Source organism: Elephantulus edwardii, unplaced genomic scaffold (genome assembly GCF_000299155.1).
Source record: "Elephantulus edwardii isolate Elephantulus edwardi_28Jun2011 unplaced genomic scaffold, EleEdw1.0 scaffold00004, whole genome shotgun sequence".
Classification (NCBI taxonomy): Eukaryota; Metazoa; Chordata; class Mammalia; order Macroscelidea; family Macroscelididae; genus Elephantulus; species Elephantulus edwardii.
Genome location: NW_006399754.1, coordinates 24669454 through 24694541, shown reverse-complemented (window position 1 = coordinate 24694541; position 25088 = coordinate 24669454).

Here is a 25088-nt window from a genome sequence, read left to right as displayed (position 1 = left end):
CTGCTGTCGGTGCGGTGCGTGCTGCCGTTGTGTGAGGAATTCCAGTTCCTCCTCCCGCAGTGACTGGGGTGCTGTGCCTGCTAATCTTGTACCCACGCATGGCCTGCTCCCTGCTTGACTCCCAGGGGTGTCAACTCCCAAATACACGCCGTCATGTGTCCACCATGGCAGCAGATGGAGCCCGTGTGACTCAGTACTCTCCTGCATCCACCCTGTAGAGGGGCAGAGATGCCGTCCCTGGCTGAGGGCTACTCCAGACTTCTGACTTCAATAGAAACTCTGGATTAGGCTGGGTCCTCAAAACTCCCATAGCTCTAAATCCATGGCCCGGCCCTACTACAACGTGGGCCTTCTCCAGTACCCTCAGTCACTTCTCAGATATTGGACACCCCAATTGGACCAGCACAAATTCCATTCCAGATGCCCCCTTTGCCTCCAATAGATGCAGCAGGAGCAGGAGCACTGGTCAGGTCACAGGCCAGGCCCCACATCCCATGGTCCCTTATTTTTTTCCTTCATTTTCCCCCCTTATTTTTTCCTTTTCTTTCTCTTTCCCATAAATTTTTGTGAGTTCTCCCCTACACTTTCTCTTCTTAGCAGCTCTAGCTTCTGTAATCCTTTCTCTTGCTCTTAATCTTTTGTTTTGGTTTTTTTCGGTGTGTTTTTTTTTTTTTTTTGTCATTTCTGTTTTTTGATCCCATAAAATATCCCTTAAGTTTTGGGTTTATTTTTATTTGTTTGATTTTGTTGTAATTATGAAATAAAACAAATTGTATTAACTTAGAATTTCTAATTTGTGACATTAATAGATTATGAAGTATTAGCAAAAATGTACAATCAGCAGAGGGTAAAATGAGATGATGGTGATCTTCTGAAAAATAAATCCTTATACATATAAACAGCCTTATCTGGAAAGAGTGAGAAGAAACTCTAGAGGCTGGGAAAATATTTGCTAGTAGTTTAGCTAAGGAGGGACGACTTGTTAGTACCTTAGCTAAGGAGGGTCAACTTGTTTGTTAGTACTGTAGCTAATGAAGGATGACTTGTTAGTATTTTAACTAATGAGGGACGATGTGTTAGTACCTTAGCTAATGAGGGATGAGTTGTTAGTACATTAACTAATGAAAGATGACGTGATAGTACTTTAGGTAATGAGTGTGCTAGTACCTTAGCTAAGGAGGGTCAACTTTTTAGTACTTTAGCTAATGAAGAACAACTTGTTATTATCTTAGCTAATGAAGGAAGATGTGATAGTACCTTAGCTAATGAGGGACGGCGTGCTAGTACCTTAGCTAAGGAGGGTCATCCTGTTAGTACTTTAGCTAATGAAGGATGACTTGTTAGTATCTTAGCTAATGAGGGACGATGTGTTAACATTTGCTGAAAACTCCAACACTTCAACAAGAAAAAGACAAACAACTCAATAACAAAATGGTCAAAGGTCATGAAAAGACTTCACCAAGAAGGACATTCAGATGACCAGCAAACACGTGAAGAAATGCTCCAGATCATTGGCTACTGTTGGCCTTAGGTGCTTGCAAGCCTGGTAGGACTCAGAGCGTCTTTATGAGCAGTTGATCTGAACCCTGCTCTATCCTGTGTCGTCCTCATCTTCTCTCACACGCTATAACCCATTATTGAGTCAACATGTCAATCTTCTCTTTGGGGTCTTCCTCTCCTTCACGGATCTGTCTTTCTAAGCCTGAAGTCCCTTTCTAAAAACTAGCTAGCCTTTCTTAGCTACATGTCCAGAGTATGAAAGACAAAGCCTTGTCACTTTTGTCTCTGAGGAACACTCTGACTACACTATTCCCAAGGTATATCTGTCTGTTCTTTCGGTTGCCCTTGAGGTATTCCGAACTCTTCCCCATCACTACAACTCACGGGCGTTAATTCTTCCTCTGTCGTGTATATTCATTGTGAATTCTCAGTTGCATAGCAGGTGATTACGAAGACGATGGCGTGAATCAGGCACACTTTTGCCTTCAAATGGACATTGCTTTTCAGTATTTTGGAGAGGTCCTAGCAACCGACTGCTGTAATGCAATGTGTCTTCTGATCTCCTGACTTTGGAACCAACGGGATAGATTTTTGCTTGAAGCAAGATGAAATCATTGACAGCTTAAACCCTTTTTCCATCTTTCATGATCTTTACAGGACTGTTGTCAGTTAAAAGACTAATATGTGCCTAATCCAAGCCATTGTCTTTTAAATAACATTCTATGCCTCTGAAAGTTGGATAGGGAAATTGATGTCTTTGAATTATAATGTTAGTGGAGTATTGAATATCCAATCCAATGAGCTATTAAAAAAACGATTTAGTCTTGATGGGAAGAAGGGCAGCCAGTGTATTTCTTAGAGGTAATAATGGTAGAACTGTCTCATATATTTTGGGCATATTGTCAGGATGGGCTGGTCATTGGGAAAGGGCATCATTCTGAGAAAGGTGGAGAGTCAGAGAGACAAAGAAAGATTGCCAACAAGATGGGTTGACATAATGACTTTAACAATGCCCTCAAGCGTGTCGGAGCCGGTGAAGATGAGTCAAATGGAATAAGATTTTGATCTGTTGTTCATAGGGTGGCTTTGACTAGATGACCCTTCACAGCAACATTGATATCACTGATGAAGTTTTTCAGCCTTGCCCCCCCCAATCCATTTTTATATGTCCTGTTGTAGCGTTGTGCCTTCTTCACAGTGCAGTGATTTTTTTAGATGTCTCATGGTAGCATAAATGGTACTCAGTTACTAGTCAAAAGCTTAGCATCTCAACTGAACTCCAAAGCTACCTTGAAATATAGGACCTGGTAATCTGATTTTGGAAGCAACCTTGAAAAATATTGGGACGGTTTTATTCCTCACAGAATCAAAATGAATCAGAATCAGCAGAAGGCAAATAACCAAAATAATACAGTCATTTTTACAATGAATGTGATGGCTAGTAGAAATAACAAAAATGTTTACTGTGCTAGCAATGACTACGTTTCAATTTGGCAAGTAGTCAAACTTAATGTTGTTGGTGTTCGTAAGTGCCATTGTGTCCAGTGCAGCTCAGAGCAAGTCCATGAACAGCAGGTATAAACTCTCTGTCCTCTCCTTTCCTCATCCTCCTTGATGCATTTGAGTCTATTGCCATGACACTGTATCAGTCTATCTGGTTGAGAGCCTTTTTTTCTTTCACTGACTCTCCACCTTTTTAAGCACAATGTACCATTTCAAAGAACAGCTTCTCTTACAACATGTCCAAAATATGTGAGCCTAAGACTTGTCTCCAAAGATGATTCTGGTTGCACTGTCTCCAAGACATGTATTCTTTCATCCACCCATGATATGTTCAACACCATTCTCCAAAATCACAACTCAAATGCATCAATTTTTCTCCTGTCAGGCTTATTCATTATCCAGCTTTCAAATGCATATCAGGTAATTTGAAAGACTGTGGCTTGAACCAGGTATGCCTTAATCTTTAAACTTAAATCATTGCTCTTCAGGACTTTGGAGAGACACACCTGAGAGCAGACTTTCACAGTGTAATATATCTCCTGATCTGACTGCTTGTACCAGGAGTAAGGAGTGTGGAACTAAGCAAGTTGAAGTAATTGACAATTTCAATCTTTTCTTCATTTATCATGATGTTGCGTATTGATCCAGTAGGGAGGATTTTCTTTTTCTTGATGTTGAGATATAATCCATTTTGAAGGTTTAGTCTTTGATCCTCTTAAAACAGAACTTCAGGTAAGAAGGGGGAATAAACAATAATAACAAATCTGATCACTCTTTAATACCAGACTTCATATGAAATTAAACACTGTCCCATATGAAATTAAATATGGTCCCTTCTGGCTTTTTTGTCCTTATAAAATGCAATGAAAATCAAGGTCATCTGTCATTAAGTCTATTCCCACTCATAATGATTATGTAGGACAGAATAGAACTGCCCCCTGGAGTTCTCAAAGCAGTAAATATTTATAGATGCACACTTCCACTTCTTTCTCTGGCAGGATGACTGGCAGGTTTAATCTATTCACTTGTTTGGCTAGCAGCCAAATGCTTTAACTACTGTGTTATCAGCATTCCTTTCTACAAAGTATATTAACTGTTCAAATACTTATAGGCTGTATACAAATAAGATATATTGGTTTTGAAAGCAAAACAAAATCAGGCATGTTTCCAGTTACATTATCTGATCCATGATGAGAAACTTCAAATACTGTAATCCTACTCTTATTATTTAGAAATTTAAGACTCATTTTGTGTTCCAAGGGTGACTTCTCCCTCTAACATACAGATAACAATGCAAACAATAACCTGGACGGAAGTATACTGCTTATAGAAATTGATACTAACTTAGATGTGTTGATTATTGTTTTCAATTGACAGTGACCTACTTGGCTAATTTCATGGTAAACAAGTCTACTCTTCCATGGTCCATGGACTAAAAATAGTAAAATAATGTTAAATATGATAATGGGAAGATGATAGTGGCAAATAGTAAAATTTGATTAAGGAAAGATGACCCATTATCTTACTTCCATAATCTATGGGACAATGATTGGCAATATAGAGAATGATGGTCAATGTTCCAAAGTCTTTTAAGTATTATGGATAGGAATAATTTGTATCTATTACTTACCCCATTGTAACCAAATTAAGACATAAAATTCAGTACACAAAATATTGTCTCACTAATGTATAAAAGTTCATAAAAAAAGACATCTTAAAAGATAAAGGGAATGAACGTGAAATCATAAAGATAAAACTCAAGTTCAAATTCACTGACATCAAGACAGACTCATAGATGATCCTGCAGCAGGCTTTTGAAAAGTTGTATGTTGCACTAAATAAGAATTAATCATCTTTTTGGAGCTACTGGTACACTCAGATCACAAAGAGGTATTGCTTAGTTAGTACAGCATCTCTACAAACTATTCCACCATTTGCTGTTGTTGTTGCAGGGTGCCATCGAGTCAAGTACAACAAATAGTGACTCCGTGAACAACAGGTCTGCATCCTGTCCTATCCTGGGCCATCCTCATCATTTCTGACGTATTTGAGCCCATTGCAGCGGCCACTGTGTCTATCCCTGTTGTCTGCCTCTCCTTTGCCAACTTCCCAACATTCCAAGCATAAAGTCTCTATCCAAATAATAGTCTCTCCTCACAACGTGCCTAAAAGATGTGAGAAGAAGCTTTGAGATTATTCCCTCCAATGAGTACTGTGGTTGTAGTTTCTCTATGATGTACCTGTTCTATTTATAATCCATGGGATATGCAGTACTCTTTTCCAACAACCTAGTTCAATGGCATTATTCTTCTTTTGCCATCTTTATTCATTGTCTGGATTTCAGAGGCATAGCAAGTGATTGGGGAAAAAACAAACAAACAAAAAAACAAAACAAAAGATGACCTGAATCAGATGCCACTTAGTTCTCAAAATAACATCATTTTTGTTCCTCAGTAATATGGCGAAGTCAACTGATGGTAGGCATTCCCCATGAAATACATTTTCCTCTCTCTCTCTCTCTAATTTTATACAATTCTGATTCTCAGATTATTTGCTCAGAATAAAGATTGAATTAGTATAGAGAAAGGCTACAACTTTGGCACACACTTTTATTCTTAATTTGTGCAACATCACCTGCTTCTCTCAAAATGATTGCTTTTTAGTGTCTGTGTAAAGTCTACGCACATAAGCAAAATTTAGGACTTATCAGTCTTCTCAACATTATTTAGTTTATTATGACCCACACAGTTGAATGCTATCTCCAGATCTCTTGACTGATGACATCAAGTGTATTGATTGTGCATCCAAGTAAGATGAAGTCGTTGATAGCTTCCATTGTTTCTCCATCTATCACAATGTTGTCTAAAGATCTAGTGGTGAGATTTTTTGTTTTCTTGATGTTGAGATGTAATTCAGATTTAAAACTATAGTCTTTGATCTTTTTCAGCCAGTGCTTCAAGCCCTCCTCATTTTAAGCAATCAAGGTTGTTTCATCTGCATAACACAGTGTTGTTAATAACTTTTCCTCTGATCTTGATGCCATTTTCTTCTTCATGGAGTCCAGCATCTGGAATGATTTGTTTAGCATACAGACTGAAATGATAGAGAGAGAGGATACAGACCTGAAAAAAATAGCTTTCTTAATTTTAAAGCATATATTATTTCTTTGCTTTGTTCTCATTACGGTCTTTTGTTCTAGGAATAGGTTACTCATGAGCACAACAAAGTGTTCTGAGGTTCCCATTCTTCTCAATGTTACCCACGATTTGTTATGATCTACACAGTCAAATGCCTTTGCATAATCAATTTGTGAATTCAACCAGAGATACCTAAAATAAAGACAAGATATAAATAACTGAGAGGAAAATTTAGAGCATATTCAAAGGTGATTATTTGAACGGATTTAAGAATCTGTTGAGAAAGTTTGATACAAATGTCAGTAAATTAATTATCAGATTTGGTGGGAAAACAATCTAATTTCCTTTAGTTTTATCCAACTAATTCAACTAATTACATTTTTTCTTTTCTTAAAATATTGGAGAGTTTTAGCCTTTTAGCTAGTAAGAATATAAATTGTTACAATTGGATTAGTCTAACAATTGTTGTTGTTGTTGTTGTTGTTATGTGCCTTTAAATTGACTCTAACTCATGGCAACCCTGGGTACAAGAGCTCGGAACCCTGCTCTATGCTGATCCAATGTCATTGTCTCTGACACACGTGGCCTTATTATGCTAGTTATTGTGTCAATCCATCTCATCTAGGGTCTTTCTTCAACGCTTCTAAACATGATGTCCTTCTCCAAGGACTGACTTCTCTTGACAACATGTTCAAAATATGTGTGACTGAGCCTTGAAATCCTTACCTCCAAGGAGAAACTTGGTTTACCCTATTCAGGACATACCTTTTTGTTATCTTGGCAGTCATGGTATGATGCTTAATACCAAGAAAAAAAAGATTCTCACCACTGGGCTAATTGGGAACATCATAATACATAGAGAAAATATTGGGATTGTTAGCAATTTTAGCTTCCTTGAATTGACAATCAACACTCTGAGCACCAGCAGTGAGGAAATAAAAAGATGAAATTGCATTGGGACAATCTGCTGTCTGGAAAATCTCCATAGTGCTGAAAAGTAACGATGTCAGTCTAGAAATTAAGGTGCACTTGATCCAGGCCATGGTATTTATGATTTTTTGTTTTTGTTTTTTTTACTTTACATCAGAGAGGTAGATAATGACTAAAGATGATAGAAGAAGAGTTGATGCCTTTGAGTTGTGATGCTGGTTTTTGTTTTTCTTAAGTGTCGTTGAGTCGTAGGTGACCCATAGCGACCCTGTGAACAAAAGTCCTCAACACTTGCATGATTTTCATCCTTTCTCCAGGGTCATAGGGTTTCTGGAGGCAAGCTCTTTATGGAAGAGGATGCCACTCCTGCTTCCAAGCTTGTTTTAATCAGGCAGCTCCACGCAACACCGTCTACTACAGGTAACCATTATCACATTTGACAAATCAGTGTCACTGGGTTCAGCTTCACAGTAACCACAAATTACCTATGTATGGCAAAGGGGCACACCAGGGCCGTACGAACTAGAAGAATGTTTGACCAAAAACAGTGAAAAACAGGCCTGAGGACTACAGATTAGAGTCACCCACCTTTGGCTTGGTATCCCACCTCTGGCATCACTTTTGTTCCACTTGGCCAACTAGTCTCTCTCTAAGTTGTTAAGTGTTGTCTAGTCATTAAGTCCTAGAGAAAAGTATTAAAGATACCATATTACATGCTGTCAAGTTTCCTGTGACTCATAGCTACGCTATGTAAGCAGTTCTGAGCCCTGTCCTGTCCTGAGCCAGTTTCACTGATTCTAACGCACCTATCCCTATTGCCCTAGTTAGTGTATTCTCATTGCCCTAGTTTCTCAACTGGGGTCTTCCTTTCATGTGCTGTCCCTCCAACCTTCTGGAAATGATGTCATTCTCCAAGGTTCAGTCCCTCCTCGCCACATTCCCATGTGACATGGAGCTTCTGAATCCCAGCCTCCAAGGAGAAACTTGGTTTCACCTTCTCTAATATAGGACTATTTGTTTTCTTAGCAGTCCATGGAATGTTCAAGATCCTTCTTCAGCACAACAACTCAAAGGCATCAATTCTTCTTATGTCATCCTTAGTCATTGTCCAGCTCTCTAATAAATGGTCTGGATCAGGCATACCTTAGCCTCTAGACTGACTTTGTTGCTTCTCAGTACTCTGGAAAGGTCCTTGACAGCAGATTTATTTACTGCAGTTTGTCTTTTGATTTCCTGACTGCTAGTGCCAAGAGTGTTGATAGTAGAGCTGAGCAAACTGTAATTGTTAACAATCTTGTCTCCATCCTTACTAATGCCTAGGATGTTGATTATTATGTTTCCCATTTCATTTTTTATAACTTGCAATTGTCCTAGATTTATATTTTGTATAATTCATGTTCCAATTACTATAGACAAATATCTATATGTACACAGGAGAAAGATGGGCAATCTCCTCTCATACAACTAAACTGCCTCTCAAAACCTAAGGGAGGGTCAGCTCTAGGTTGGTTCCCGACTTGATGGTATATGACTACAACAACATCCACATGCATGCGCACTTATATGAATGTGTAACATCCACTTCCTAAACAGCATGTCTCCAGAAACTCTATGAACTTTGATAAATGTCAATAGTTACAGAAAGGCTCAGACCATTTATTCATATGGCCACTATGAGTCGTGATCAACTCAAAGGCAATCAACAAGTATACATATACAAAGTATAGAGTTTTATTTCTATATTTTATAAAATAATAAAACAATAGTAATAAAAGTAAAAATTTATTAGTCTAATACAGGTTTTGCATCACAACAATTAAGTGTTCTGAAATTCCCATTCTTTATGCTTTAACAATTCAAATGTTTTTATCAATAAATAAAACACATATAAATCCCTCTGGTGTTCTGCGCTTTTAGCTGAGATTCACCTGACATCAGTAATATCAATCATATCATGATGTCTTCTAAATCCAGTCTGAATTTCTGACAGTTCTTTGTCGATGTATTGGATCAGGAAGCAGTACTCAGAACCGAGCAAGGAAACAATACATAGTTTAAAAGCAGGAACAGAGTGGGTCAAGGATGCTTCCTGTCTCAATATTTTTTTTTTTTAAATGTGGAACATATCATCCAGGAGGCTGGGCTTTCTCTGAGGAATGTGGCATCTGAAATATGCAGATGACAAAACCTTGCTTCTGCAACTGAGAAAGATCTGAAGGGCTTACTACCGAAAGTCAAGGACTGTAGTCTTTAATACGGATTGATTCTCAACATCAGGAAGACAGTGATTCTTACCGTACTTAGTAGCAAGTAAATAAATGTATAGAATGATAGTTTTGTTTATACATTCAGAGAAATTATCCACTTGACATTTTGAAAGGATTTTTTTCTGATTTAATTTGAAAAGCTCTGTGTGTGTATGTAAAAAATATTTATGAAAGATCTTGATAAAACTATCAGTAGTTATCTCTGATTAGATGGAACTGAAGAAAGTGTGTAAATGGAGGAAAGAATTAGAATTTAGTAGAGATTCATTAAACTAAATAGTGGCATTATGTGTGTGTTTAGTTTTATTTCACAATTATTTTTCAAATTAACTTTAAAATTGAAAGAAAGAAATAGAAATAAATGGAAAACTCCATTCCGTTCTTTCTGACTTGGAACTAAGTCTATATTGTTTTATGATTGTTGGTCAAATGTGAAAGAACGCTGATAACATACGAAAAGATCAGTAGTTAGAATCCATCGGTGGCCTCGGTGAGAGAAAGATGAGCAGATGAACAGTCTCCTCCTTTAAGATTTACAGACTAAAAAAAATATATTTACAGGCTCAGTACCCCAGTGAAGGATTGCTGTGGAAATTATTTGACTCAATGGCAGGGTTTTTTGCTTCACATTTTTTAAATTAAATGTGATCTTTTACATTTTAAGTGCTTATGTGTGTTTGTGTGTCAAACTATTTCCACACAATTGACATTGTGAAACTCAATCTACATCTCACTGTCATAGTCAATGAAGACCATCTATAGCAAATAAAAAGGAGGTTTTTTCGGATAGTCACAAAAACACAGAATTATAGGCTTTGGTATGTGTAATGAGATACAAAACAAAGCAGAAAAGACCAGATTGAGAGGGGCAAAAATAAAGAGAGATCATGAAGACCTTGAAATAGTAAATCACAGAGTATCTGAGTTTCCAGTTCCAGTTACTGAGATTTGCACTTTAAAACACAGGGGATTAGCTTATATACATATTGAAATTCTTTTTGTTTGGGCAAGCTTGATTGAGCATCAGTCTTTATCCAAAACATATAGTTGATTAGAATATTCTCCAAGAGATCTCCAATTTAAAACTTGAATAAATTCACTTAGTGAATAAAATTATTATTTCTACTAAATCCAAAACTCACAGAGTACAAATCTGAAAACAGCAGACTAGCCATTGGACTCGTTTCCAGATTCCACCATTCATCTGTAAGTTTACTGTACTGGTATATTTGCATGTTGCTGTGATGCTGAGGATATACCATGAGCATTTCAAATATCAGCAGAATCACAGATGGTGGACAACAAGCTTCAATGGTTCTTCCAAGCTAAGACTGATCAATAAGTAGGACTAGCTATCTGCTTCTTTAATATCAGGCCTTAGAACACAGACAATGGGAAAACAGTATTGGATACAGCCCCAGAAAATGACCCCCTCAAGTTAGAAGGCATTAACAATTCTACTGGGGAAGAGCTTCCTCCTCAAAGTAGTAGTTGTTGTTGGGTGCCATTGAGTTGACTCTGACTCATGATGACCCTGAACTTGAACTTTATCCTGGACCATCACCGTCATTTTTATACGCTCCATCTCATTAGCACAGTCACTGATGTATCAATCCAACTGGTTGAGAATCCTCCATTCTTTCCCTCACCCTCCTCTTTTCCCGTCATGATGCCCTTTTTTTAAAGGGCGAACCTCTGCTGGCTACATGCTCGAACGATGCGCGGTGGGGTTTCACTATTCTAGCCTCTAAGGAACGCCCTGCTTTCACATCCTTAATGACGCAGTCAACGGAGAGTGGACTGTAATGACATGGATCAAGTAAACCCTTAATTGATGAAGGATCTTTATCTACTGTTGTGGCAGGATTAAAATAAGGAGAAATAGCTGAAAAATCCAATAAAACGGTGGAACGTAGAATTTTTGAAGTGTGAATCCAGGGCAACTGGAAGTTGCAAAACTGAAATGGAAAGTATAACCATCAACATCCAGGGCATTGTTGTTGTTGTTGTTGATTGCCTTCGAGTTGAGTTGACTCAATGGCACCTAACAACAGTAGTAACAGAGGAACATACCATAACACATTCATTTTCGCATTCTAGTCACCAGTTTTTATTATGATGCATCTTGATTGGATCTTCAATCAGTTCCAGATTGCAAACGTTGGTAGAAATCATTAGTTTCTTCTTCATTGGCTTTAGTGGTTGCAGCACATAGTTAAATAATAATTGCATTAACAGGTTTATGCATTTGGATAGAATCCTATCGCCCACAATAAATGAAGCTCCTTCCTTGGGGGAAAGTATTACTACATTCAAATAAATGGAGTCTGTTTTGAGGAGATATTTCTTCCCAGTCATAGTTTGAGGATCCTCAAACCTTAATGAATCCTCTTCTGACACACAATATCCAACAGCGATCTTCTGCTATTTATAGGACTTCAAAGGCCTGTTATTTCAGAAGTAGATGATTAGTGTGAAATCTGTCATCCATAAGTGACACTTGGTGTTTGAAATACCGGAGGCATAGCTTCCAATGTCAATGGAACCACAATACTACAGACTGACAAGTGAGTGATGGGAGGAGTTTTGGATTCTACCCTATATCCTTCTCTAAGTATTTAGTTTATTGGAATGATGGGGAGTTAGTGTATAAATTCCACATTGTCTTATTCTACACATGTACTGGGGCGACATGGCAGGGGGTGACACAGTACAATCCGTGGTAACCACCACCGGATCCTTGGTCTTTGCTAGTTATGCAACAATATCTAATTTGGGAATTTGGAATCTTAGTTTAAATTCTTTAATTACACATCAAGCATTTTGTTGAATTTTGAGAAAGAATCAATATTCTACACAAAGGGCTGAGATGTGTGACAAGCTCATAAAAACAATTGAAATAGATGTATGACTACAATTATTAATTGTATCCTCATTATGTATTTAGTTGGTGATGTATTCCACAGGTAATTGCATTGTTAAGCAAAGGTCAAAGCTCTTTGGTGGTTCAAATCCACAGGGTAAGGATCAGAATCTCCTCTTGTGTGTCTTACAGCCTCAGAAAGTAACTGGAGGTTCAGATATGAGACAATCCCAGTTCAACAACAATGACTTTGAGGAAAAATATAAATTCAAATTCATTATCAAGAATCTCAACTTAAAAACAAATGTATATACTTGTAGGACATTCTAATGGAAGGAAATAGATTTTAATTTTAGAAGACTTTATGATTCATTTTTAGGGCTTATTAGTTTTTAAAGAAACATATAAATTATAAATATGTTTGTAGTACTATGGAGCAATATGAAGGAAGGAGAAGATAATTTTAGTAGGAAGAAGAGTATTTTCAGAAAGAAAACAAGTTAATTTTTAATTAGGCAGGGCATTAATGTGCAAACTTTAACCTCCAGTTTCTTTCCTTCACTTCCTCATGGTTCTCATTTTACCTAAGTGACTAGCATATTATTTCAAATATAAGAATCATTCCTGCACACAACAAGAAGAATTATGGCAGATGGGGATATTTATCATATACCTTCTATATTTCAAATGTGACATAGTGTAGAGTTTTGGGGATGTTCATGTGAAAAAGAATATATTCTTTTCATTGGATTCCTGAACAAAATAAACTGACCTGGAAAGCTACAGTACTAAGCTACAGTACTTACCTCTAGCTAGCACCTCGGCGTAAGCAAAAATTAAACTTGCTGGAGTTAAGAGGATACATGGATAAAAGCAGGAGAAAGAGATTGCAGGCACATAGATATGACATAGATGGTTGCTTACTTGAAAAGAAAATCTTAAGTTCAACTCAGAGAAGACATGGAATGCCATCCTATTTGCACATAGAGCAAATACACAGAATTCAAGACTAGATTACTAAAACATAACAATGCATTAAAGAAAAATGGAGACATTTTAAAGATGGAAAACAGAAAAGAAAAATGTCTCTATTTAGAAAGACAATATTTTAAAGGGAGTTCAGGTAGTCTAATGTTTAAGGAATTGTACTGCCAATCAAATGGTAAGATTTTCAAATGCAGCAGTATCTTGGAGAATGAAAAACAGGCAATCTCTCTTTAACATTTGCAACCTTTGGTAAGCCACTGGAACTGGAGGAGCAGTCATAAGTCTCTTCAGAAAGAGTACTATTAAAGAGCTAAAAAAAGAATAAAATCCGAAGGTGTCAAAACCAGAAGAGATGTTGTGGATTGAATCATTGTCCCTACCCCACACATATACTGTAAACTCAAACCACTTTAACTTTCTGATGAAGTTCTATTTGGTAATAGGACTTTGTTCTGTAAAGAATGCTTTACCTATCTTTAATCAAATCAACTTTGTTTACAAAAACAGACATAAAGAAAGGAAGACTGACATAGTGACTGGTGAGTTCTACACTAAGATTACCAAGGAACTGAGGAGAAAGAGAAGTTCAAAAGAAGCAAGGACTCTCCTGACAGAATACGTAGAGACAGCAACCAGAATGAAAATGTCTAGTCTCCAAAACTAGATTACTAAAACATAACAATGCATTAAGGAAAATGGAGACATTTCAAAGATGGAAAACAGAAAAGAAAAATGTGAAAACTGATTTCTGTTTGTAAGAACTATTTATGTTTGTTTCTGACATAATAGCACTAAGTACCAAAGACAACGAAATGCTACAATAAAAAAATACATAAATAATGACTACTTCTCCCATGATCTCTGTCTGATTGACATGTATGTAGGAGGGATTTACTTCAAGGCTTTAAAATCACACAGCAGGAGATTATTCATCTTCATTCCACAATTCCCCTGGTGGATTTGAACCACAAGACAGGTATGACTTTTGTGTTAGCAGCTCAACTCTATTTTTATGTTCTGGAATCCCAAAACAGTTGATTGTGCTTATGCAAAACCTGTTCTTGGACCATGAGGCTGTCATGGGAATAGAGCAAGGAAATGCTGCATGGTTAAAAATCAGGAAGGGTGCATGCCAGGGATATGTCCTATCTCCATATCTTTCCAATCTCTATCTAGAACAGATCATCTGGGAGCCTGGGCTCTATGTGGAGAAGTGTGGAATCAGGATTGGAGGAAGACTCATTAAAAGCCTGCGTAATGGCAGATGATAATAATCTTGCTTGCTGAAACTGAGGAGGACCTGAACTACTTGCTGCACATCAAGGACTGAAGTCTTAACTATGGATTATTCTGGGATTCCCTTTCTTTTCAAGGCTAGCCACAGTTCGTTGTGAACCACAGTCAGATGTTTTTGCATAGTCAATGAAAAACAGATAGACTTTCCTCTAGTACTCCCTACTTATGGCCAAGATTCATTTGACATTGGTGACGATGATGTCCCTCGTGTCATCACCATTTCTAAACCAAGCTTGAATTTATGGTAGTTTTCTGTCAATGAATTTTTCCAATCGTTTTTGGATAATCTTCAGCAAGATCTTTCTTGCATGTGATATCAGTGATATTGTTTGATAATTTCCATACTCTGTAAGGTCACCTTTTTCTGAAATGGGAATAAATGTGTAACTCTTCCAGTCAGTTGGCCAGGTGATTGTCCTCCAGATTTCTTAGCACAACCTTATGAGCAATCCAGGGCTATATCTATTAGTTGCAATATGTCAGTTAGTGTCCTATCAAGTCTTAGGGCCTTGTTTGGTTTTGGTTGGTTTTTGTTTGTTTGGGTTTTGTTGTTGTTGTTATTGTTGTTTTTTTGTTTTGTTTTTTTTTTTATTTTCCCCCTCAATTCCTTCATAGCAGCTTGATCTTCTTCTATCACCACTACCTCTTAAATAGTCTTAAATATGGTGTTATTGTTTAATGAAATTCTTGGGTGTTAGCCAATTATTTTTGGTATAGTGACTGTGTACTCCTTCCATCTTCTTTTAATGCTTCCTGGTATTCTGCCCATAGCAGTCCTAAGTATTACAACTCGAGATTTAAATTTGTTCTTCAGTTCCTCCAGTTTAAGAAATGATGAAGTAGTTCATCCCTTTTGCTTTTTCAGCTCCAGCTCTTTGCACATTTCACTTTAATACTTTGCTTTGTCTTTCCGAGATGCCCTTTGAAATCTTTTCTTCAACTCCTTAATTTCCTGATTTCTTCCCTTTACTTTGGCTTCTCTGAGTTCTAGGGCAATATTCAGTCTCTTCTCACATCCATCTCAGTCTTTTCTTCTTCCTCTGTCTTTCTATTGACATTTTTCCTTCCTAATGACCTTTTGACTCATCATAGATAATATTCTTGGTGTCCTCCCAAAGGTAATCTGGTCTTTACTCATTAGTGATCAAGGCATCAAACCTGTTCCTTAAATGCTTGAGGGTTTTTTGGTTTTGTTTTCTTTCTTACTGAGATTTGATAGACTCTAAGTCTAATTTTAGTTCCTGTGTATTTGATTTCAATTTCTTCTGTGTCAGTTTGAACTTGCATACGGGCAGTTAATGATCTGTTCCACAATTAGCACCCTGCCTAGTTTTCAGAGCTGATATTGAGCTTCTCCAATGATTATTTCTACAAATGTAGTAAGAATATGGAAATAGCAAACAAATTTTATATGTGTCTTTTTCATTTGGGTGAAAATTTAGAAATAGTTTTGGTTTTGTTTTTCTTCATATATACTTTATTTCATAAGAACAAGTAAAGTTTAATAATGGCGTGAATTAATTATAATACCTGAGCAATCTCTTGTTGTATGTAGTCTTTTCTTTCATTCTATTTATCTATTTATTTATTTTTACTCTCCTCTGTCTCCATTGTACTGTTATGATTCACACAGTCCTACAACTTTGAAAGGTCCATAAAGTGCAAGTAGACATTGTTCTGACATTCTCAGCTTTAAGCCAAGATCCATCTGTCTGACATGAGCAATAATATCCTTGATGTTACAACATTTTTGAAATCCAACTTGGACTTCTGACAGTTCTCTGCCACTGTACTGTTCTGGTTTGAGGTTGATCTTCGATAATATTTTGCTTGTATGTGTTACTAATGATATTGTGATATTATTAATGATAATTTCCACAGTCTGTTGGATCACCTTTTTTGTGAGTGGAAACAAGTATGAGTCTCTTCCATATTTGGGTTGGATATCTTCCAACTTTGTGTCCTCGGAGCACCAGCATGCACACACATGTGAAGCGCCAGTCTGGACAGCTTACGCCAGTCTGGACAGCTTACGCCAGTCTGGACAGCTTACGCCAGTCTGGACAGCTTACGCCAGTCTAGACAGCTTACGCCAGTCTGGACAGCTTGCACCCTAGGAGTGAGATATGTAGATCCAATAATTTTCTTGTTTCCAACTTTCTCAGAAAGTGAAAAACTGTTTTCTGTAGTGGTTGTACTATTTTATATTCCCTATAGTAATGTAAGATTTCTAATCTCTTCATGTTCTTTTCAGAATTTATTGCATGCTGTCTTACTGAAATTTGCTATTGTTGCTAGAGTTAGATATTATTATTTTTATTTACCTCTTTTAAGAACTAATTATGTGTATTTCCTTGTGTGTTTGCTGGTTATTTCAATGTCTTCTTTGATAAAATGTCTTTTCATATCCTCTGTTCATGCAGTAGTTAGATTGCTTAACTGAGTAGTGTTTGAGGAGTCAGGATATAAGTCTTCCCAGATCTCTTCCAGTTTATGGGATGTGAAGGGGGATGGCACCCAGCCTTGGATTGAGTTTCCTTTGGCCTCATATGATTCTAGAGTAGTCTTCCTGTGTAGGGATGATGTATTTGCCAGTGCATGGGTTGAATGCACGCAGAGTAACAGTCAGAGCTGACTGACACATAGAGATAGTCACTGCTAACCTGAAACCCAAAGATAGTATGTCTTGTGGAGGCTGCACTACCCTAAATGTGACTGTGACGTGTGCCAGACTAGTTATCTACAAGAATGTCCATTGGTAATCAAGATCCCCAGTGAGAGTTGGTGCCACCATGAATTTAGAAACAGACTTAAGAGCAGACATAGTATAATTTCTGACTGTAGTGTTACTCACAGACTCTGGGGGTCATATTTAAAATAGTGCAAGGCTGACCCCAGGTGGAGGTTGAACATATTGACAGAACCCTGTAAAACTCCATTTAGCGTGGTAATGGTGAGACAGGAGAAAGTCTGTTCCCTGGCCTTTCATGGGGAATAGGGAGAACATGACAACTTTCTCTTCATCAGCCAATTGTCAGTGTGAGTACGGCCACAACCCTTAGTTCTCAAGCTGATCCAGTCACTGATTGAAAATGATCATGGTGTGCTGGTTAGTGTTCTGTGTTCTATTTGTCTCCTTATACGATATCCTCACTCCATTTCTTCTTGTAATCAGTGTTTGAACTAGTCTTTTTCTTTTCTTTGTAAACTCATAGTTCCAGAATTATCAACCATGTCTGTTATCTTTCTATCCTAGTGCCTTAGTTAAGGCGAACCTTAACTGCTGTTTGCCTATACAACCATTTTTCTGGAAGTCCCTTGGCAGCAGCTTTAACCAATACAATAAATACATCCATTGATTTTCATTTGCAGCTTCCATGAGTGTTGATTGTGGCTGCAAGTAAAATGAAATGTTTTGCAACTTCAAGTTTTTCTCCAATTACGTTGTAGCCTGTTGTCTCAGTTGTCAGGATGTTTCTTTTCTTTACATTGATGTGCAATCCATAATGAAGTCTATAGTCTTCAATCACTTCAGTAACAGATTCAGATTCTCTTCTATTTCAAAAACATCGTTGTGTCCTCTACATATCACAGGTTTCTGATAAATCTTCCTCCACTCAGATGCCACATTCTTCTTCATCAGGTCCAGCTTCTCATATTATTTTCTCCATGTACAGATTGAATCACAATTGCTTGGGTCCGCAAATAACACTCTTTGCACCAGAAGTCAGGAAATAAGGAGACACATTGCACTGCAAAAATCTGCAGTTAGGGACTTTTCCAAATTACTGAGTAGTGATATCAGTTTGAAGACTAAAGTGTGCCTGATTCAGTCCATAGTCTTTCCAATTACTAGTTGTGCTTCTGAGACCTGAATAATGAGTAAGTATGACAGAAAAAGAATTGACACCTTTGAGCTGTGGTGTTGGAGAAGAACACTGGAAATCCCATGGACAGCTAAGAGAATGAATAGATATGTCTTAGGGTGCAGCTCGAGTGCTCTTTGGAGGCAAGAATAATGTGGCTTCACCTCATATACTTTGGACATGTTTCTAGGAGGGGCTAGTCCTAGGAGAAAGACATGATGCTGGGAAGGGTGGATGGTCAGTGGAGGAGAGAAAGATCTTCAACTAGATAGACTGACACAGTGACTTCCTCAATATGTTCTTGTGCATCAGGAAGTATGAAGACGGCACAGGACAGAACAGGGTTCCGAACTTTTGTTCGTAGGGCTGCTATGAGTCGTACTTAACAACACCTAACAACAACAGATTGAGGGAGCTCTGGTGGCCTACTGCCAAGAAGCTGCACTACAATCCCATAGGTGTGCGGTCGGAATCCACCAGATGCTCTGCTGGAAAAGGAGGGACAATGTCCTCCTGTACCTGTCAGATCCGATTTGATGGTACACACACACACACACACACACACACACACACACACGAATAAAATAAATTTAAACAAACAAACAAACAAAAACCAACAGATTGAATAGCTATGGGATATTTCAAAAAATATATTTATTTTAAATTTTATTTTTGAAAATTAGGGCAACTCATCAATGTTGTGTATACAATGTGGATTTTATCAGCTGATACACAAGAAAAAAATACAAGGATAATCGGTACATTCTTCGTGTGTATATTATGAAAAGTAAACTTCACAGGCTTTGAGTGATATTTTCAATTTTAGTCTTTACACAGCAGTATACTGTTGTTGTTGTTGTCGTCAAGTACTGTTGAATGTGACCCCCCTCCAGTGGGTTTTCACAGACAATTGACCACATGGGAGGAGATTGCCCATTTTTCTCCCAAGAAGCGGCTTGTGGATTTGAACTGTGTGCCTTTGGGATTATGGAGGAGCTTATTACTACTAGGCAAAGTTTTCTTTCATTCCCATTATCCATCCGTTGGGAAGTCTTGATATACATGCTTCAGGAAGTCCTGCAATAGGATTCATTTCCTTACCAGTTAGTATGTCTTTAAGGAGCTGTAGTGGCAATTTCCTTAGGGAACTGCACTGTCAACCCATAAGCTACACTTATCTCATGGACAGTTCAAATTCAGCCCTTTGACAGAGCCTCCAAGGAATGAAGATATACAGTCTCTTCCCATGTGATTGAAATCCTCTTGGAGGGCCAATTCTAAGTAGGTTACACCTTGAAGGCAATGAGGAATAGTGATAGTGACAGTAGATGTATATGACTTTAATGTCTCCAGCAGAATCTTTATTCCTAAAGTGCTCAGGGTAAGAAGATTTTTTTTCAAACTAAAAATATGTGATCCCAACCCACTGAAAAAGATGGACAATCTTTTAGCAAGTTAAAGGCTTTGAAAACCTTCTGGAAAGTCAACTATAAGTTGGCTTCAACACAACACGTGACAACAACAGCATCAAAATGTTACGTATTGCTACCATTGAATTGTGCTGTTACCTACTTTTATGTTATTACTTTGACCTCATCTACTCCGTGATGTAAGAAGCCATGTGACAAACATGGGAAAACAATCAACTGCGAACCAAAGAGCTAGAGATTGAAATGTTCCAAGTGACTCATTGAGATAAAGACGTCATGATGGATTCCATAAAGATTTCCCATCGCTGTTGGGTAGATTCTGACTCAGAGTGAACATAGAGGACAGAGAAGTACCTCCCCCCTCCAAGCCTATTCAACATGGTAAATCCTCATGAACGTAGATATGCACATCTCTCTCCCAGAGTGTCCACAATGTACGAGCAGCAGAACGTCTCATTAGCAGTTAAGTCTTTAATCATTGTCATACCAGGGTTCTATTTCTAAAGATTGTAAACTAAAAACAAACAAAAACAGCTGAACTCTGAGATAGTTTAAATGGGGTTCCTGTGAGTTTAAACTGACTCCCCAGCACTAAACAACAGAACCATCTTATGATGCTCTCTTACTGATTGAACTATTTTTTTCTTTTTCCATATGTATTATAGTACAGTTAGTACTCTAACAACTCGATTGCCTTGACAGAGTCACTGCTGTCAAGTTGCAACCAAATCATAGTTGGCCCTTCAGCTGGTTTTCAGAGGCTTTAAATTGCAGGAAAGTAGAATGTTTATCTTAACAATTCCCTAGAAATTTCAGACAGAATAAGAGGACACATCACCTTGGAAGAATACTAGATTATTTTTCTGAACATCTCAAGGCGGAAAAAAACCCAATATTTCCTTGTCTTCTCATGTGTCCCATGCTTTCAAACATATTTTCACTTACTCATAAAAATGGTATGTTTCTAAAAGTATTGTTATTAATGGTGAGAACTGGAGCATCCTAAACACCTGATAATTTACTGTGAGTCTTGACAATTTAATTCCATTTTTATCAATAAGATGTAAAATGAAATGGAGAAAGGTATAAACTCATGGTTGAGTGGACACATTTATCTTATTGCTACTATAACTCAGATGAAACCCATTAGCAGAAATCTCTTGGTAGCAGTGGATTTAAGGTCACTCGTTTTATAATCAGGCCTCGTAAAAAAAATCAGCCCTAACTCGGCAGGAAGAGGAGGTGGAACAGGAATTTCAGCAGCAGGGAACAGGGCTCGGAGAGAGTATTTATTCAACACAGGATATGGAGTTGAAAACATACTTACCCACTCAAGAAACAGCTGATGCAGAACAAGAATGTGTTCCCTGAGATCTCTATTTTTCACTTTTTTTTCTTTCTCTACACTAGCTCTCTTTACATTCTTTGATGTTTCCCCCACTATCTCTTATCTCTTATCCTCTTAAAAAGAAACTAAAATTGGCAGTTGTACTGAGGGGAACATAATCTACCTTAGGTTGCCATTTAAAAGCTACAAAATTCCGGGGTTTAAATTGTATACAGAAAAGCAATCAAACACATCAACTGGAAACTACCCCTCTCTGTGAGTGAATAGACCAGTACAACAGCATGCTTCACTTACTGGACCAGCAAGGGCTACAAAAGCAGAGGCAATGCTGAAATAGCCTGGTGTGTGCCCCTTGAAAGGGGATTTGCTCTTACAGAGAGGAATAGCTTAGATGCATTTTTGTATTTATATTTTATGATAAATTTGTGCTTTGAGTGTTAAACGTAACACGATTTCCTAACCATAATAAATTAAAATAATAATAATAATTATTATTACTACAACTACTACTACTATTAGTTTTGTCTGAATTACAGGAAATGTCTTTTTCTAACCACAATTGGTCAATTTAATTGCTAGTTTAAATCTTTTTTTTTGTTTTAAATCTCCTTAGAAATAGATAAATCAGATTGATAGTATTAGTGTTTTATTCAAATGCAATTCAGTATTAATGTCTCTAAAAAATGCTAAACAAATAGACCCATTGTGGCCACTATGCTTGATGCAGATTAGAACTATGCTTCAAAATTCCCAGAGTCCTGACTTTTTGAGGACATGTTGCCAGGTCTGTTATCTATGGCACTTTTGTGTGGGTTTGAACTGCTAAGCTTTCTGAGTGCTTGAGAGTTTGTAGCACTCACAGACATCTAAGATCGTCACTATTGTTATTAGATGCCACAAGTCAACCGGAGCTCATAGTGACTCTACAAACAGCAAACCAAATGTTTCCCTTTGTTTTACTTCCTCCAAGACTAATTTATTTGTTCCTTTGACTAATCACTCTTTGCCAAAAGCCACAATTTAAAAACACCAATTATCCTTTGGTCTTTATTCATTTTCCAACTTTTATATCCATATGAGGTGGTTGAAAATACTATTACTTGAATCAGGAGTATCTTAGAATCAAGCTTTCATCTCAACTCTTTTGAACTTTAAAGAGTTATTTGACAGCCGATTTGTCCAGTGGAGAACACCTTTTGATTTCTTGAGTACCGTGCAATATAAAACAGTCATTAATTATTGTACAGTCATAAAAGAGTTTATTTAATACATATTCATTTCCTTCTTATTTCTACATGTAATCAAAGTATCTCAAGATATTTTCCACCTCTAGGTTTGGAAGAACTATTTCACATTATTATTGTTGTTGTTTGTGCCATCAATTCAGAACTGGCTGTAGTCTGCACCTCCAGTAGGTTTTCAGAGGCACTAAATTTCAGGGGAGGAGATTTCCCATCTTTCTTCCACAGAGAAGCTGGTGGATTTGAACCATAATCTTTGGGATTGCAGAGAAGTTTCATACCACTAGATCACCAGAACTCCCTATTTTACACAGTCTACGATCTACTCCGTGTGATTCACTGCCTTTGAAAATCTGCTGGGTGGTCAGCTGTGGATTGGTTCTGACTTGACAAAATATAGCAAAAACAACTTTAAAATACAGTCTACTTAACATGCAAAATTCATATTATGGGGACCTTGAAGTATACCTCAAAGCAACAACTAGTTATCCATTGTTGTTGTTGCTGTTAAGTGCTGTCGAGTCATAGGCGACAGATAGCGACCCTATGAAGGAGAGTCCTGGACACTTGGGTGCCTTTCATCCTCTCTCCAGGTTCATAGGGTTTCCGGAAGCAAGCTATTATGGAAGTGGACGCCACTCCTCCTTCCACACTTGTTTTAATCGGGGAGCTCCACCCCACTCTCTATCCCCATAGGGTAGCCAACCGTTAATACATTTGACACATCAGTGTGTCAGTGTTCGGCCTCACAGCAACCAGAAGTGACCGCGGGTACGGCAACTTGTACACCAGGGCTATCAGAAAAAAGAAAAAATGATGGAGTTTTTTGGTTTGGTGTTCCCCCCCCCCATTGTTGTTGTTTTCCAGCTTCCCTACTGCATTTCTTACATTTTTTTTCAGGAAGATATATTGGGTATGCTCTTCAATATAAAAAAATACAATGGAGTTCCTGCAGAGCAATCTCTCCACCGCTTATCAATCAATTTTTGCATTCTGCTCTCTTTTATGTTGCTGTGATGTGCAAGCCATGTCTTTACTATTTCATATACTCACAGGGTTCTCCATGGCCTCAGTTCAGTGTCTACACTAAAACAGTATGAGGCTGGATTAGAGTTTCACTTTTTAATTAATTAACCAGTGAAAACATTATTAACAGCAGTGGAATATTATAGTGCATAAATATGAGAGTCTCAGATTGAAAGACATCTAAATTATGACTGCCAAACAACTACTTCCTCTGAGGAGAGTTGACCTTAACTTTGATGTAAGTGGAAGGAAACTTTCAGGACCCTCATTTGTTGATTCATCTTCATTTATAATAATGTAGTAAAACTCATGATATGAGGAATAATCAGTTCTTAGAGAAGGATATCATGTTCGCTTGTGGGTGTTGTTGTATAGCATTCAGTCAGAACTGACTCGTAGCAGACCCTTCAGTGGTTTTTATAGGTGGTATATTGCAGGGGAGAAGGTTATTCTTCTGTCCTGTGGAGCAGCTGGTTGATTTGAACCATGTGCCTTTGGCATTGTGGCATGCCTTCTTACCTCCAACAAGATGGACTTGACACAGTGGTTCCCAAAATTAACTCAAGCTCAAAAGTGATTATGAAGATAGTACAGGATTGGTAGTGTCACTAATTGAACTATGTCTTCTCAAAATTCAAATATCTAATGTGTGGAAACTATGTAATGAACCTCAATGACTTGGAAAAGAAATAGCTATAAAATAATTAAGCGTGCAAGACAACACCTCATCATGCCATCACAGCCCTGACTCAAAGTACGAAGATCCTTAATGTTTAGCCTATGACATGTTTTGAATTCTGAAGGAATAAAAGTGGGAGCAATTGAGCCAAAGGGGGGTATCATTGTACCACCAAGAAACAGTCACCAAAAGTGGACTGTGAGATCTCTGTACTAGAAAACTACCCAGACCTCAGGAAGGCCAAGACGCATTGAGAACTTCCAGGAGCACAGGTCCTACAAAGCTGAGAGAAACAAGGACTTCCTCCAGAACTAACAGACAAAGAGGGCATTGCCCTAGAACTAGGTAAAAAAAGAAGTATTTTTTGCTAAAAGTATCATATTGAACCTGTCTCCTTTATTTAAGCACTAGGTAACTAAGACAGTTTTTCCTTCCACTGTAATCAAGTGCTAAGAGCACAAACTCAAAATACCTAAAAATAACCAACAATCTTTATGTAGATTTTGTTTCCTCATAATAAATTTTAATTAAAAACTCAGAATTGGGGTGATCACTAAACCCTCCCCTGAGACTGATGCTGCTCTCATTTAGGTGTTTGACTGGTGCAGGAATCTCTGACTCCAGAGTACACTTGCTCATTCTCTGCTTCTTCTTCCTCGGTGGTGGCTGAGATCCTCCTCTTTGCTGTTAAATCCTCTTAAATTACACCTGGTGGGAAGGTAAAACTGATCAATTCCATTCAAGTCATTTATGAACATTTCATGTTCCCACACAATCATGTGGTGAAAGTTTAAAAGTGATCATTTGCAAAGTCATTTGGAACAACAAAACCAATATACCACAGATACTGGTAATGTTGTTCAATAATTTTCATTCTGTTTGATCAAGTTTCTTAAGAATGGGTAAAATTGGGGAGCTCTGGTGGCCTAGTGGTAAGGAGCTGCAACTACAATCCCAGAGGCACACAGTTCGAATCCACCAGATGCTCTGCTGGGGAAGGAGGGACAATCTCCTC